The 18,110-nt window shown below is 40.9% G+C and overlaps 1 protein-coding gene across 1 annotated transcript in view; it reads right to left on the bottom strand.

Annotated features, from left to right (window-relative positions):
* LOC306666609 (colipase-like protein 2) overlaps positions 1–18,110 on the bottom strand; it is a 48,504-nt gene that overhangs the window by 1,200 nt on the left and 29,194 nt on the right. The window lies entirely within an intron of this gene.

Below are 18,110 nucleotides of genomic sequence, written 5' to 3' on the forward strand. Positions count from 1 at the left end.
AACCCCAATTTGTTTTCAATTCTCTAGATCAAGGCTGAGAACAATTCCAGCACTCTAGAAGGCTCCCTTGGTATGGGGTACAGTTTAAGAACAGATCCATCACCACTCAGAGGTCCAAATCTGAGAGTCTTTATTAGCCGGCTGGCCAGCCGTCTCACACAACGCCTCAAAAATGGCTACTGGGAGAACAGCCCCGACCACAGGGTTACAGGGTTTTTTATACCATAAATCAGTACATCAATCATAAGTGTCTGTTGCTGTGATTCGAAATTACAAACTAACATCATGAGGTCTGAAATCATTAGCAGAGGGGGAAGCGGGTCAAAATGACCTTACTTAGGTACAAACTAAAGAATGGTTACTAACATCTAGACAATCACTGTCGACATCACTGTTAACATGGTACATTGTTTAGGAAAAATAAGAATCAAAAAGAGAACAATTTTTCATTATATAAGAATTTTCGCTTTTCTCATCCCTCTCTCTCTCCTACTCACTTTCTCTATCCTCCTCGCTTTCCACTCTCTCTAGCTCGTGCCCTTTCTCGTTCCCTTTTTTCCTCTCATTTTCTCTCTTACCCTGCAGGGAGACACTCTGTTTACTTAATAAACCCTCTTATGTGATTTCCCGTGTCCGGCATGGTTTCCGTGGGATCCCTTACATTGGTGCCGCGACTCGGGTTGGGTCCTTCCACTGTCTCTTAAGAGAGTGGAACGCCATCTGAGTCCCAGTGACCCCGGACACAGCCTCACCTTCCATTCTGCCTGGACGCTCTGCTCTGCATCCATCACCGGACTTCAGGTTGGTGAGTCCTCTAGGCCGGTTCCCCTAGGCTGATTTATCCGGGACCCTCGAGGCGGCTGAGGGGTGGGGGTACCCCAGCCACAACTTTTATAGTTACAGCTGGCCCCTATAGTCGGTCTTATCTGCCGGGTGGATTCCTGATTTTATGGTGGACGTTCTCTCTCAGGGTTGAGGCTCATCTCGTACCCACATTCGCAATCGAAAACCCTGATATCAGGTCCTCAACTCTTCTCAGCTTTTGCCTGGCCCCACATTGATGTTTGTGTGACGACACCATCTATGTGCCGCCTTCTCGTCTCCAGTCGACTACTCTGTGGCCTCGGGACGCCAGGGCACAGACTCGGCTGTATCAGTCCCCACCATGGGATCTGGGTCCTCCAATCTGGCAGATTCAACCCTGGGAACCCTTCGCGCGACCCCTGACTTAAAGCCATCACAATTCGTTTGTGTAATGGCACACAGCTTCCGTGAGCAAGCAGGCAGATGGAAAGGGATTCCTTACCTTCAAGTCTCTTCTTTCTTGCTTCTTGGCTCTTCCTGCAGGCTCAAGCGCCTCCAGACCCTGCTTCTCCATCTTCCCCTGCTTCTCCATCTCCTTTACCCCATTCTGTTTCTGCTTCCATTCCCCGGCCCAGCCCACCTAGTCCTCCTGCCACGAGGTCCCACATACGCCGGTGTGGGGGGAGTAACCAGCCCAACCATCAGTGGCATGCCCCAGTAAGGAGTATGATGTAGCAGCCCCATTCCCCACCAGTAGTGGGAGATAATTGTTTGACAATTTTTTGTTACTAACCAGGAAAAAGGGTTAAAATGCCCTAAGCATCAAGTTTCTGCTAGAACATTTTAGTCCCTTTCAGATCCAGATCTCAGTCAAGGCTTACATTGAAATGTAAGGGGAGGAAGGCGCAGTAGGAGACCAGTCTCAAACTCAAGGAAAAAACGTGTCCATTTTAAATTTCTCCTGGGCCACAACACAACACTTTATCTCTACTTTTCCTCTTCTCTCTGCTCTTCTCTTTCCCATTTTCTCACAATATAATTAATGGCCATTATCATTTTTCTTCTAGGACTCTTGTTTTTCTTAAATGCTATATTTTTGAGCTCACAATTTTGATCCTACATACTTAGGTTAATGATTTTTGATCAGTTCTTTTTATCCAACTCTAGAGTTATTTTTGAACATCTGTTAATTGCAATGGAGATAAACATTACAAGGCCTTTACTTTTGTGTTAAATATAAGCACGCATAAAAATTAAAATTAAAAACAAAAATGGATCCGAATACTTTTAATTCACGTGATTTAAAAAGGTTCAATTTAAATTGGGTAAACTAATAGAAGTAAAATGTCTTTAAAATTAACTCACAAGTCTCTAGGTGGTCATACTAATAAAATGTTGATGTTTATAAAATGTCTAACATCAATTTTTCTAGGACTTTTCTTCAACAGGAAAGAGATGGCAAGTACTATTGGTATACTTGTCTGATATCTTGGTGTTTTTACAATAAGTTGAGTGAATTAGAGTCGACATGTATGGGATTACTCAAATGTGTTTGTTAGAGACATCTAATTGATTTACAAAGTTATTCCATGAAGTAACATACTTAACAACATTATTCTTTGTATATTAAATGTGTTCATATTTTCCAGGTATACAAGCCTTTAAAGCAGAAATTTTATCAAGCTGCTATTCTCCAAATTAAACTTGTCTGTAACGGTAATTTTAAACTCATCATTTAATGTTCTATATAGGACCTGTCATCAATAGGGTATATGTAAAATTTGTTAAATGTATTTCTAAAAGTTATTAAGAGCCTAATTTGTTTAAAGGTTAAGCATGAAAGCATTTTACCACTTTGCCACACAAAAGAAAACTTAAAAGCTCTCTCAGCCTTTCTTTAATTCATGTTTTAGATATAATGTTAAATTGTGTTAACTAATATTCATATAGACTCAGGAGTCAATATATGTAAACTTCTTAAAATGACATTTAAGAAAGAGTGTAATGCGCAGTAGCAAAAATGGGACAACAGTGACTGAGATTGGGGTCTCTGATGACCTCATGGCTGTAGCATGCCTGGTGCCTGGGAGTGTTCCTGTGCAGGGGCACAAGATGCCTAACTGCTGTGGCAGTACCCTCCCTGGGAAGGCTCTATAAAGGAGTCCTTTCGGCTCTAATATTGATCTCAGGCACACAGCTCTCGGGCAGGAAGGAATTCTTTTGCTAGATAACCAGTGTTTCATCAGCTCCCTTCTCTAGTTCCTGCCCACCTTACAGTAACTTTAAAGAGTGGACTTCCATGAGAGCTACACAGAGCTCCTAACATTGTACTTTGCAGCTCTGAAAAAAGTTATGTTAATGTCCTAGTCTCTGTAACTTTCCTGAAAACAAAGAATAATGCTTGCATACATATGTAAAGATTGCTGACATAACTCTTTATTTTTTAATGTATTTTTTTTGTAACAAATGGGATACATGTTGTTTCTCTGTTTGTACATGGCGTAAAGGCATACCATTTGTGTGATCATAAATTTACATAGAGTAATGTTGTTTGATTCATTCTGTTATTTTTCCCTTCCCCCCACCCCTCCCACCACTCTTTTCCCTCTATACAGTTCTTCCTTCCTCCATACTTGCCCCCCTCCCTAACCCTAACTCTAACCCTAACACTAACCCCTCCCTCCCCTGATTATGTGTCATCATCCACTTATTAGCGATATCATTCGTCCTTTGGCTTTTTGAGATTGGCTTATCTCACTTAGCATGATATTCTCCAATTTCATCCATTTGCCTGCAAATGCCATAATTTTATCATTCTTTATGGCTGAGTAAGATTCCATTGTATATATATACCACAGTTTCTTTATCCATTCATCAATTGAAGGACATCTAGGTTGGTTCCACAGTCTGGCTATTGTGAATTGAGCAGCTATGAACATTGATGTGGCTGTATCTCTGTAGTGTGCTGATTTTAAGTCCTTTGGGTATAGGCCAAGGAGTGGGATAGCTGGGTCAAATGGTGGGTCCATTCCAAGTTTTCTAAGGAATCTCCACACTGCTTTCCAGAGTGGCTGCACGAATTTGCAGCCCCACCAGCAATGTATGAGTGTACCTTTCTCCCCACATCCTTGCCAACACCTGTTGTTGGTTGTATTCTTGATAATCGCCATTCTAATTGGGATGAGATGGAATCTTAGGGTGGTTTTGATTTGCATTTCTCTTATTACTAGAGATGTTGAACATTTTTCCATATGATTGTTGATTGCTTGTAGATCTTCTTCTGTGAAGTGTCTATTCATTTCCTTAGCCCATTTGTCGACTGGATTATTTGAATTCTTGGAGTAGAGTTTTTGAGTTCTTTATAGATTCTGGAGATTAGTGCTCTATCTGAAGTATGATTGGCAAAGATATTCTCCCACTCTGTAGGCTCTTTCTTCACATTGCTGATAGTTTCCTTTGCTGAGAGAAAGCTTTTTAGTTTGAATCTATCCCAGTTGTTGATTCTTGCTTTTATTTCTTGTGCTATGGGAGTCCTGTTAAGGAAGTCTGGTCCTAAGCCGACATGTTGAAGATCTGGACCTACTTTTTCTTCTATAATCTGCAGGGTCTCTGGTCTGATTCCGAGGTCTTTAATCCATTTTGAGTTTAGTTTCATGCATGGTGAGAGATATGGGTTTAGTTTCATTCTGTTGCATATGGATTTCCAATTCTCCCAGCACCATTTGTTGAAGAGGCTATCTTTTCTCCATTGCATATTTTTGGCCCCTTTGTCTAGTATGAGAAAATTGTATTTATTTGGGTTTGTGTCCATGTCCTCTATTCTGTACCATTGATCTACCTATCTATTTTGGTACCAATACCATGCCGTTTTTGTTACTATTGCTTTGTAGTAGACTTGAAGATCTGGTATTGCAATACCCCCTGTTTCACTCTTCCTGCTAAGGATTGCTTTAGCTATTCTGGGTTTCTTATTCCAGATGAATTTCATACTTGCTTGCTCTATTTCTGTAAGGTATGTCATTGGGATTTTAATTGGAATTGCATTGAATTTGTATAGCAGTTTAGGTAGTATGGCCATTTTGACAATATTAATTCTTCCTATCCAAGAACATGGAAGATCTTTCCATCTTCTAAGGTGTTCTTTAATTTCTTTCTTTAGTGTTATATAGTTCTCATTGTAGAGGTCTTTCACCTCTTTTGTGAGATTGATTCCCAAGTATTTTATTTTTTTCGAGGCTATTGAGAATGGGGTAGTTTTCCTAATTTCTCTTTCTGAAGATTCATCACTTATGTATAAAAATGCATTGGATTTATGAGCATTGATCTTGTAACCTGCTACTTTACTGAATTCACTTATGAGTTCTAAGAGTTTTCTGGTGGAATTTCCAGGTTCCTCTAAGTATATAATCATGTCATCAGCGAACAGGGATAGTTTGAGTTCTTCTTTTCCAATTTGTATCCCTTTAATTTCTTTGGTTTGTCTAATTGCTCTGGCTAGAGTCTCAAGAACGATGTTGAATAGAAGTGGTGAAAGAGGGCATCCCTGCCTTGTTCCAGTTTTTAGGGGGAATGCTTTCAGTTTTTCACCATTTAGAATGATATTAGCCATGGGCTTAGCATAAACGGCCTTTACAATGTTAAGCAATGTTCCCACTATCCCTATTTTTTCTAGTGTTTTGAGCATGAAGGGGTGCTGTATTTTATCAAATGCTTTTTCTGCATCTATTGAAATAATCATGTGATTCTTGACTTTAAGTCTATTGATATGGTGAATGACATTTATTGATTTCCTGATGTTGAACCAACCTTGCATCCCTGGGATGAAACCCACTTGATCATGGTGCACTATTTTTTTAATATGTTTTTGTATGCGATTTGCTAAAATTTTGTTGAGAATTTTTGCGTCGATGTTCATTAAGGATATTGGTCTGAAATTTTCTTTCCTTGATGTGTCTCTGTCTGGTTTAGGTATCAGTGTGATATTGGCTTCATAGAATGAGTTTGGAAGGGTTCCCTCCTCTTCTATTTTATGGAATACTTTGAGAAGTACTGGAATGAGCTCTTCTTTAAAGATTTTGTAGAACTCGGCTGAGAACCCATCTGGTCCCGGACTTTTCTTTGTTGGTAGGCTTTTGATGACTTCTATTTCAGTACTTGAAATTGGTCTATTTAAATTGTGTATGTCCTCCTCGTTCAGTTTAGGCAATTCATATGTCTCTAGAAACCTGTTGATAGCTTCGAAATTTTCTATTTTGTTGGAGTATAGATTTTCAAAATAGCTTCTAATTATGTTTTGTATTTCAATCGTGTCTGTTGTGATATTTCCTTGTTCATTCTGAATTTTAGTGATTTGGGTTTTCTCTCGTCTTCTCTTTGTTAGTGTGGCTAAAGGTTTATCAATTTTGTTTATTTTTTCGAAGAACCAACTATTTATTTTGTCAATTTTTGTTATTGTTTCTTTTGTTTCAATTTCATTGATTTCAGCTCTGAGTTTAACTATTTCCTGTCTTCTACTACTTTTGGTGCTGGTCTGTTCTTCTTTTTCTAGGGCTTTGAGCTGTAGTGTTAGGTCGTTTATTTGTTGAGTTTTACTTCTTTTATTAAATGCGCTCCATGAAATAAATTTCCCTCTAAGTACTGCTTTCATAGTGTCCCAGAGATTTTGATATGATGTTTCTTTGTTCTCATTTACCTCTAAGAATTTTTTAATTTCCTTCCTAATACCTTCTGTTATCCATTCATCATATAATAGCATATTGTTTAATCTCCAGGTGTTGGAATAGTTTCTGTTTTTTACTCTTTCATTTATTTCTAACTTCAATCCATTATGATCTGATAGAATACAAGGTAGTGTCTCTATCTTCTTGTATTTGCTAACATTAGCTTTGTGGCATAATATATGGTCTATTTTAGAGAAGGATCCATGTGCTGCTGAGAAGAAAGTGTATTCACTCTTGGTTGGATGGTATATTCTATAAATGTCTGTTAAGTCTAAATTATTGATTGTGTTATTGAGATCTATGGTTTCTTTGTGCAATTTTTGTTTGGAAGATCTGTCCAGTGGTGAGAGAGGTGTGTTAAAATCACCTAGTATTATTGTGTTATGGTCTATTTGGTTTCTGAAATTGAGAAGGATTTGTTTGACATACATGGATGAGCCACTGTTTGGGGCATAGATGTTTATGATTGTTATATCTTGCTGATTTATGCTTCCCTTAAGCAGTATGAAATGTCCTTCTTTATCCATTCTGACTAACTTTGTCTTGAAGTCCACATTATCTGAAATGAGGATGGATACTCCAGCTTTTTTGCTGAGTCCATGTGCCTGGTATGTTTTTCCCCATCCTTTCACCTTTAGTCTATGGGTATCTTTTTCTATGAGGTGAGTCTCTTGTAGGCAACATATTGTTGGATCTTTCTTTTTAATCCAATCTGCCAGTCTGTGTCTTTTGATTGATGAATTCAGGCCATTAACATTCAGGGTTATTATTGAGATATGATTTGGTTTCCCAGTCATTTGGTTCATTTTTAAAATTTTATTTATTTATTTATTTATTTATTTATCTATTTGACACGACTTGGTTCCTCCTTTATTTGACAATCCCTTTAGGATAATTCCTCCCTTTGCTGATTTGCTTCTTTGTCTTTCAACTCTTCCTCATGGAATATTTTGCTGAGAATGTTCTGTAATGCTGGCTTTCTTTTTGTAAATACTTTTAGCTTTTTTTTGTCATGGAAGGATTTTATTTCATTGTCAAATTTGAAGGTAAGTTTTGCTGGGTATAAGATTCTTGGTTGGCATCCATTTTCTTTCAGAGCTTGAAAAATGTTGTTCCAGGCCCTTCTAGCTTTTAGGGTCTGGATTGAAAAATCTGCTGATATCCGTATTGGTTTCCCCCTGAATGTAATTTGGTTCTTTTCTCTCACAGCCTTTAAAATTCTGTCTTTATTTTGTATGTTAGGTATTTTCATTATAATGTGCCTTGGTGTGGGTCTGTTGTAATTTTGTGTATTTGGAGTCCTATAAGCCTCTTGAACTTGATTTTCCATTTCATTCTTCAGATTTGGGAAATTTTCTGATATTATTTCATTGAATAGATTGTTCATTCCTTTGGTTTGTTTCTCTAGGCCTTCCTCAATCCCAATAATTCTTAAATTTGGCCTTTTCATGATATCCCATAGTTCTTGTAGATTCTGCTCATGATTTCTTACCATCTTCTCTGTTTGTTCAACTTTGTTTTCAAGGTTAAATATTTTGTCTTCAATGTCTGAGGTTCTGTCTTCCAGGTGTTCTATCCTACTGGATATGCTTTCTATGGAGTTCTTAATTTGGTTTATTGTTTCCTTCATGTCAAGGATTTCTGTTTTTTTTTTTTTTCAATATCTCTAACTCTTTATTGAAATGATCTTTTGCTTCCTGTATTTGCTCTTTTAACTGTCGATTGGTGCGATCATTCAATGCCTGCATTTGCTCTTTCATCTCATCATTCAGTGCGTGCATTTGCTCTTTCATCTCATCGTTTGCTTCCCTGATCATTTTAATTATGTACATTCTGAACTCCTTTTCTGTCATTTCTTCTGCCATGCTGTCATTGGGTTTTATTGATGTAACATCTAGATTTGTTTGCGGCATTTTCTTTCCTTGTTTTCTCATATTGTTCAGGTATCAGTGGATCACTGAGATGTTGCAGATTTCCTCTATTGACTTACAATGTCCCTGAAGATTTCTAGTATATCCCCTCTTAGCCTTCAGTAGGCTGAAGTCTTAGAGGAAGTTGATAATGCAGTGCTCCACAAGGAAGCTGCCTCTCTAGGAGTGGTGGCCTCCAGGTGGGGTATATTCCCTGCTAGTGGGCAGAGGTGCCTCCACTTGTTGGCCAATGGTCATCCAAAGGGGAACTAGGCTGCGGGCTGAGGCAAGGACTGTTTGGGCCTGTGTCTCTGGTTTTACCGTCCTTGTGTGGAAACCTCACTCGGCAGGGAAGACTCACCCAGTGGGGAGGTCTCGCTGGTCAGTCCCCTCCTAGAGGTTCCCCTCAATTTACAGCTACCGCCTGGGCTGGGCTGCCTTCCTCTGCAAAGTTCCCAGGCACCCGGCCCTACCTCCTGAGCCTGGGAGCCTCACCCTTCGCAGATGAATCTCCTTAGGCTGCCCCTCCTCAGAGAATCAGCCCGCAGGCCTGGAACCTTCACTCCGCCCCTAAGCCTGTCTCTGTGCAGCTCTTCTACCCAGAAGCCTCCTAGATCCTGGGACCCTGCTGTGCACCTAATCGCCTGGCTATGCGGCCCCTCCTCTGAGCAGCCACCTGGGGCCCCGTACAATCGCTCTGAGTCCCAGAGACCCGCCGCACGCCTCTTCCTCCAGACAGCCTCCCCGTATTCCGGTGCGGTCACTAGGAGTCCAAGCAACTCACTGTGTGCCGCCTCCTCCCACCAACCGCCCGTAGCCCTGGGCAGTCACTCCAAGTCCAAGTGACCCGCCCCATTCCTCCTCCTCCTCCAGGTAACCCCTCGGGTGTTCAGGAGCGGTCGCTCTGAATGACTCTGAATCCATGTGACCCGCTGCATGCCTCCTCTGGGCAGCCGCCCTGGTGCGGCCATTTGAGACCAAGCGACCCACCGTGCTCCTCCTCCACGCAGCCCCCCTGTGTTCAGGAGCGGTCGCTTTAAGTCCAAACAACTCACCAATTGCTTCCTCCTCTGAGCAGCCGCCTGGAGCGCTAATGCAGTCACTGCGAGTCCAAGAGACCCGCCGCGCTCCTCCACCTCCTTCTCCTCGTCCTCAGGGCAGGCCCCGGTGTTCAGAAGTGGTCTGAGTCCAAACAGCTCGCCGTGCAGCTCCTCCTCTGGCAACCGCCTGTAGCTCTGGTGCAGTCACTCCGAATCCAAGCGGCCACGCTCCTCCTCTTCCTCCTCCTCAGGGCAGGCCCCGGTGTTCTGAGTCCACACAGCTCTCCTCGCCACTCCTCCTCTGGGCAACCGCCCGGAGCCCCAGTGGTTGCTCCGAGTCCCAGCGCTGTGCTGAGTGGCCTCCTCTACGATGCTCCCAGTTGTCCGAGTTCACTGCTCCAGCGGGGGGAGGGGTGTCTCGCCGGGCAGCTCTACTTCACAATGTTCCTTGCATTCCGGGACTACCGCCCCATCCGGGACGCCTCCCCAACGGGAGAGACTCACCCGGCTGCTTTGAGTTGGTCCCAAGTCTCTCAATATCTCCTCTTTTGAATCCTGAGTCCTGGAGTAACATGAAATGCAGCCACCCTCTAGGCCGCCATCTTGAAACGCCCATAACTCTTTAGATCTGCATTTCCATCAGACAACAGAGCTCCATCTGATCTCAGCTTAATCTTCAAAATCTGTGTTTATAAACCTTTATTTTCTAATATTCCTTTGCTCCTCACTGAACTTGAGAATTTGGTCATGCTACTCATGGCAAAAGAGGAAAAATTAGCTTCAGGATTAGAACATTTTACCTAAGATTTGTGAAAAGCCCCGCCTTACCTGAGATAAGGCTCTGCCTCACAACCCTGCTGCACGTTACAATGACTCCAAAGTAAGCCAGACTTTAACTCATTTAAAGTTGTGTTCAATGAATGCCCATTTGTGGCACATACATACAGATAGCATATACGGTTTTATCTTTTGCTACTCAAAATATGAATGTACGATGTCCAGTGGAGTTACATCAGAACCACATCTAACTGAATATATGAGGCCAGTCAAGAGGAATCCATAGGGACAATAACACGAAGGCTTGTGACAATGTCACTAACTTAAATGCACACCCTCAAGTGAACCTGGACCAGTACTGCACATCTGCTCTTGCTTCAGTCATCACCTTTTCACATCTGCCTCTTACCCAGCAAGCATCCTGTAGGGCTAAGTGTGATTCTAATATTTAAAAGAATGTTCTTTTTATACACAATTGTCCCCAGACCACCACCATCAATGGAATTTGTTGTGTTAACTCATTTAAAGTTGTGTTCAAAAGTTTGATGTTTGTTATAAAGATTACTGTGATCTCAAACAGGGGATATAATAAATAACTTAGCCAAAATTCAAGATAGCTATTGCACAAACTGAATGTTTTACTGTTGGTAATTCCATTTTGTATTTTCCTTGTAAACTCTAGTTGTTGCCTAATCAATATTTTGCAGAAATACTGCTTCAAGAGCGAACACTGTAAATTAACTTGGAATAGTAAGCCATCACCTATAGGACAGATAATGTAAGCCCCAATTAGATAAAAGGGGGTAAATAACTGTAAAGTCATAGACATTGAAGTTAAAGCCCAGTACTCTTACTTTATGACTGGTGAGACTGACTTGCTTGATGATTAAGATCAAACTTAGAGATTGAGATTAAATACAGAGGTCAAGAAAAGTCCATATTTGGGTCTTGCCCTCAAAGTCAGCCTGAACCCAGGGAACAAGAGGACTTCTCTAAGGAGGTTTGCAATTCTGGGTGGGTCACACAACCTCCCGATCAAGGAGATTGATGAGGCCACTAGAGGAAAAGCCACTCAGAGCACCTGCTGCAGAGGAGGGTCAAGGAAAAAGGAAGACATCCCTGGTGCTTTGAAGGGAAGCCACTTCATCAAGGAGACCCTGCCTAACCAATGGCACTAATGGAGCTAAGAAGCTGCTCTTAAGTTCTCTATGAGTGACCCCTGAGGGAACTCAGCTGACTCTTTAACAGACAGGAACAGGTCACTTTGACAAGCTTGATCTTAAACACCTGGCAAAACAGTTAAAACCAAAATATAGCCATTCTTGGGCATTTAAAAGAATTAATATTTAAATGTAACTTAAGATGTACACTTGTATTAGCCCACTAGAATAAAGACTAAAAGCTACAAAAGAGATTCTTAGGCAAATGTGCCTGATAACCATCAAGAGAAATTTCCAGAGTCAGAAGTTTTAGTCAGTTTAAAGCCTACAGACACAGGTAGTCTTAATGTATATTTGCTAGTAACAGAAATATAGAGATCTCTACTAAATGTTGTTTACATTCCTGATAACCTGGACAATGTTAAAGTTCCCAAATAAAGGCCTTGTCCTCTACAGCCTTTGCTAGGCCTTATTACGGGAACAACTTCTCAGTTCTTCCACCCCCTGGTGAGGAATTATTGACTTCTGTCACCTTCATGATATGCATTGGCAGGTTCCAGATTCTGCAACATTTATATTGTATCAATCTCATTTCAGTACTCATGTCTTTTTGTTCTTCTCTCATAGAAGCACCCATCCCCAGAAGCCTTTACAACCTGCTCTTCCCCAGCCAAACTTCTACCTTGGACCCCTCGATTAACCCGATTTCTAAAAGGGAACTCCAAACTGCTTGCCCCACGCTGTCCCCTTCCAGCTCGAAGAAGCCAGATCAGTCATCACCCCGTTTCCCTACAGCAGTGAAGGAGTTCCTAAAATTAGAGGGGTGAATGAAGCCAGAATTGGGGACAGGCAGTTAGTGTGGAAATAGGGGATCAGTCAAATCGAGGAAATGAAGTCCATGAAAGCCATCTGCCTCTGGAAGTCTGCAAGTTGAAGACTGCCCCTGGGAGAATGGACTTTTTACATCTCACCTGCAAAACCAGCCCCAGTCACTTAGGCAGGAAGGAGAGAGAAGGCTTCAGAAAGAACTGGAGAGCAAAAGATTTTCTTATAAAAACAGAAACAGGGCAGTGGGAGAATCCAAGATGACGGACTAGAGGGAGGCTGCATCCCTTGTTGCTCCGCAACTTCGGCTTCAAGCAGAGGATATCTGTTTCTTGGTGAGGCAGTTTTTGCTGCTTATTCCCTGGTGTTTACCCCATTTGTCTGCTGTGATCACCTGCAGTCTGCCAGCATATCGACACCTTTTTTGAGTGCAGATTGCTCACTGTCAAAAGATGCCTATCATCCGCCATTTGCCTGCCTCTGGCCTGTCCATCGCCTGCCTTACACCTATCCATCACCCAATGCATGAGGTTCACCTCCTGATCAACCGACAACAGTCAGCAAACTGATCGCTGACCGCCAGTGGAGCACCAGCTGCCTCTGTTGCCTGGAAGTTCACTGTGACAGTACCTGCAGGTTTGATTACATATGACTGCCACCATTTTGAGACAACAGCCAGGCCCCATAGGACCTCTGGCCGGACTGACTGAGCCCTGTCTCCAGGATCCGTCAGCCTGACCGATCACTCCCTGCCTCTGGAGCCCTCACATCAACTGACTGCTCCCTGCCACCAGGACCCCCAGACCAACTGACTGCGCCCTATCACCGGGAACCCAGACCAACTGATTGCACCCAGCATCCAGGATCCCACAACCACACCAAACACACCCAACCTCCAGGACCCCTGCCTGACCAACCGCATCCCGCCTCCAGGACCTCCTGCTGACCACGTCCACCCCTGAGCTGCAGCTCCCCATTTGACAACACATTTCGAAGCCAGAGCGGCCATCTTGGATAATCCTGGAAGCCGTAGCTCTGACCTTAGGTGGGGCAAATCCCATCCTGAGACGCCTGCTGGAGGCTTGAAGCTCATTGTCAGGTACCTCTCATGCATCAGGCCACTGAACACTGGGAGGTTTCATTACTATATGACTGTTATACTGTAGATTTTCTTTTTTCTCCTTATAGGAAAAATTTAAGTTTTTATTTCTTTACTTTTCTTGCTCTCTTTTCCTTTTGTTTACCTGTTCCCTCAGAGTCTCTTTCTCCTTTATTTACATGATGTTATTGTCCCCATAGGGGCTATTTGGTCTAGGATTGCATAGTGTCTGAATTGGGCACTGCTAATATTGATCTCCCCTTAAAGAAAGGGTTTTGGAAACCTATAGGGCCACTATAAGCCTATAGGGGGAAATCTGCAATACCCCAGATCTGCAGTGCTAGAGGGGAAGATACATGAACAAAATGAAAAAACAAGGGAAGAAAATGATCCAAACAAATCTAGATTCTATAGTAATAGAATCCAATGACAGTATGTTAGAAGAAATGTCAGAAAAGGACTTCAGATTATACATGATTTAGATGATTCGCGGGGCAAAGGATGAGATAAGAGAGCAAATGCAGGCAATGAATGATAATACCAATAAGCTGAAAGAGCACCTGCAGGAAGCAAAAGATCATTTCAACAAAGAGGTAGCGATTTTCAAAAAAAAAAAAAACAAAAACGGAAATCCTTGAAATGAAGGAGACAATAAACCAAGTAAAAAACTCAATGGAAAGCATCATCAAAAGACTAGACCACTTGGAAGACAGAACCTCAGACAATGAAGACAAAATATTTAATCTTGAAAATAAAGTTGCCCAAACAGAGAAGATGGTAAGAAATCATGAAAAGAATCTCCAAGAACTATGGGACATCATGAAAAGATGACACTCCTCCCAAACTGAACCAGGAGGACATTCACAATTTAAACAGATCAATATCAAGCAATGAAATAGAAGAAGCCATTAAAACCTGCCATCCAAGAAAAGCCCCGGACCAGACAGATTCTCAGACGAGTTCTACAAGACCTTCAAAGAAGATCTCATTCCAATACTTCCCAAAGTATTCCAGGAAATAGAAAAAGAGGGTACCCTACCAAACTCATTCTATGAAGCTAATATCGCCCTCATACCCAAACCAGGCAAAGATGCATCAAGGAAAGAAAATTTTAGACCAATATCCCTGATGAATATAGATGCAAAGGTCCTTAACAAAATATTGGCAAACCGTATCCAAAAGCATATTAAGAAAATCATGCACCATGATCAAGTGGGGTTCATCCTTGGATTGCAAGGATGGTTTAACATCCATAAATCAATAAACATAATCCATCATGTCAATAGACTTAAGAATAAGAATCATATGGTTATTTCAATTGACACAGAAAAAGCGTTCAACAAAATACAACACCCCTTCATGCTGAAAACACTAGAAAAAATAGGGATAGTAGGAACATACCTGAACACTGTAAAGGTTATTTATGCTAAGCCCATGGCCAACATCATTCTTAATGGAGAAAAACTGAAACCATTTCCTTTAAAAATGGGAACGAGACAGGGATGTCCTCTTTCACCACTTCTATTCAACATTGTCCTTGAAACTCTAGCCAGAGCAATTAGGCAGACTAAAGAAATTAAAGGGATACGAATAGGAAAAGAGGAACTTAAGCTTCACTATTTGCTGATGACATGATTCTATATTTAGAGGATCCAAAAATCTCCTCCAGAAAACTTCTAGACATCATCAATGAATTCAGCAAAATAGCAGGCTACAAAATCAACACACATAAATCTAAAGCATTGTTATCTAAAGCATTGCAAGTGACAAAACATCTGAAAGGGAAATGAGGAAAACAACTCCATTTGCAATAGCTTCAAAAAAAAAAAAAAAAAACTTGGGCATCAATCTAACCAAAGAGGTAAAAGATCTCTGCAATGAAAACTACAAAACATTGAAGAAAGAAATTGAGGAAGACCATAGAGGATGGAAAGATCTCCCATGTTCTCGGATAGGCAGAATTAATATTGTCAAAATGACCATACTACCAAAAGTGCTATACAGATTCAATGCAATTCCAATTAAAATCCCAATGACGTACCTTACAGAAATAGAGCAAGCAATCATAAAATTCATCTGGAAAAATAAGAAACCCAGAATAGCTCAAACAATCCTTAGCAGGAAGAATGAAGCAGGGGATATCGCAATACCAGAACTTCAACTACACTACAAAGCAATAGTAACAAAAACGGCATGGTATTGGTACCAAAATAGACAGGTAGATCAATGGTACAGAATAGAGGTCACGGACACAAACCCAAATAAATACAATTTTCTCATACTAGACAAAGTTGCCAAAAAATATGCAATGGAGAAAAGATAGCCTCTTTAACAAATGGTGCTGGGAAAACTGGAAATCCATATGCAACAGAATGAAACTAAACCCCTATCTCTCACCCTGCACAAAAATCAACTCACAATGGATCAAGGACCTCAAAATCAGACCAGAAACTTTGCATCTTATAGAAGAGAAAACAGGTCCAAATCTTCACCTTGTTGGCTTAGGATCAGACTTCCTTAACAGTACTCCCATAGCACAAGAAATAAAAGCAAGAATCAACAACTGGGATAGATTCAAAGTAAATAGCTTTCTCTCAGCAAAGGAAACTATCAGTAATGCAAAGAAAGAGCCTACAGAGTGGGAGAATAACTTTGACACTCATACTTCAGATAGAGCACTAATTTCCAGAATATTTAAAGAACTCAAAAAACTCTACACGAAGAATACAAATAACCCAATCAACAAATGGGCTAAGGATATAAACAGACACTTCACAGAAGAAGATCTACAAGTAATCAACAAACACATGGAAAAATGTTCACCATCTTTAGTAATAAGAGAAATGCAAATCTAAACTACACTAAGATTCCATCTCACCCCAATTAGAATGGCAATTATCAAGAACACAAGCAACAACAAGTGTTGGCGAGGATGTGGGGAAAAAGGTACACTCATACATTGCTGGTGGGGCTGCAAATTAGTGCAGCCACTCTGGAAAGCAGTGTGGAGATTCCTTAGAAAACTTGGAATGGACCCACCATTTGACCCAGCTATCTCACTCCTTGGCCTATACCCAAAGGACTTAAAATCAGCACACTACAGAGATACAGCCACATCAATGTTCATAGCTGCTCAATTCACAATAGCCAGACTGTGGAACCAACCTAGATGTCCTTCAATTGATGAATGGATAAAGAAACTGTGGTATATATATATATATATATATATATATATATATATATATATATATATATATATATACACACACAATAGAATATTACTCAGCTATAAAGAATAATAAAATTATGGAATTTTCAGGCAAATGGATGAAATTGGAGAACATCATGCTAAGTGAGATAAGCCAATCTCAAAAATCCAAAGGAGGAATGACCTCACTGATAAGCGGGTGATGACACATAATGGGGGGTAGGAGGGGGGCAAGAATGGAGGAAGAAGGGACTGTATAGAGGGAAAAGAGGGGTGGAAGGGGTGGGGGGAAAGAAAAATAACAGAATGATTCAAACACCATTACCCTATGTAAATGTATGATTACACAAATGGTATGCTGTTACTCCATGTACAGACAGAAACAACATGTATCCCATTTGTTTACAATAAAAAAAAAAAAAAAACAGAAATGGGGGAATGTAATGTACAAAGTTGCTCCCCACAACCTTTCCAGTGCAGCCATTTTCCCCGCCTCCCAACCACTTGTCAATCTGTGAACATCCTAGCTAGCTATTGGTTTATCAGTCAGCTTGCAAGTATCCTTCTCCAATATTGGTCCCCTGTTAGCCCAGCAGAATTCAACTGCTTTACTGTAGCTACCCTGCCATCTTTTCTCATCCCTCTCTCTCCTACTCACTTTCTCTATCCTCCTGGCTTTCACACTCTTTCTTGCGCACGCCCTTTCTCTTTCCCTTTCTTTTCCTCTCATTTTCTCTCTTACCCTGCAGGGAGACACTCTGTTTACTTAATAAACTCCCTTATGTGAAAAAAAAAAAAAAAAAAAAAAAAAAGAATTGTCCTTTTGTCATTTTGTATGGCCAAACATGTCATGCTAAGTGACTGATAATGGTATAGAGGTGGAGTGTTCCCATGGGAGAAGCACTCCCTATATAACATGGAGTCTCAAGATAAAATGGAGTCTGTGTGGTCATTGCCCACATAGCCTGGCCTGTAACTTTTCCATGGAGTGAAACCTGTCAGCCCATCACATTCCCCACTGGTTTTACGTACATAATCAAATCAAATTCATTATTAGAGTAGAGATGATTGTAGTGGGTACATAACACAATTAGTTTAACAGATTGGGTTCTATCTCTAACATATTTAGTTAAATGTTTATCATGCATGGCCCAATTAAAAGGCCCAACATAATTAGGATGAGAGGTCCTGCCATTGTGGTTATTAAAGTAGTTAACCAGGGGAGCCAAAAGAACGTATTTTGGTACTAATTTCCCTCATGTTTTTGGCTTTCCATCCCTTTTTTTGAGGCTTTTCCTAATCAAAGATAAACTATCACGAATGACACCTGAGTGGTTAATATAGAAACGACAGGTCTCCCCTAAAGCCACACATAATCCTTTTTGTTTTATAAATAGTAAATTTAACCCTCTTCTATTTTGTAAAACTACCTTAGCAAGTGAATCAAGGGAATTTTTTAAGTGGTTTACAGAGTTTTTAAATTCACTCACGTTTGCATCTATTTGTTCACTTAAGGTTTTGAAATTTTGGTCTCCTGTAATGAGTGCAGTGGTCCCCACAGCAGGGG

This window comes from Sciurus vulgaris, assembly GCF_902686455.1.
Source record: "Sciurus vulgaris genome assembly, chromosome: 7".
NCBI lineage: Eukaryota > Metazoa > Chordata > Mammalia > Rodentia > Sciuridae > Sciurus > Sciurus vulgaris.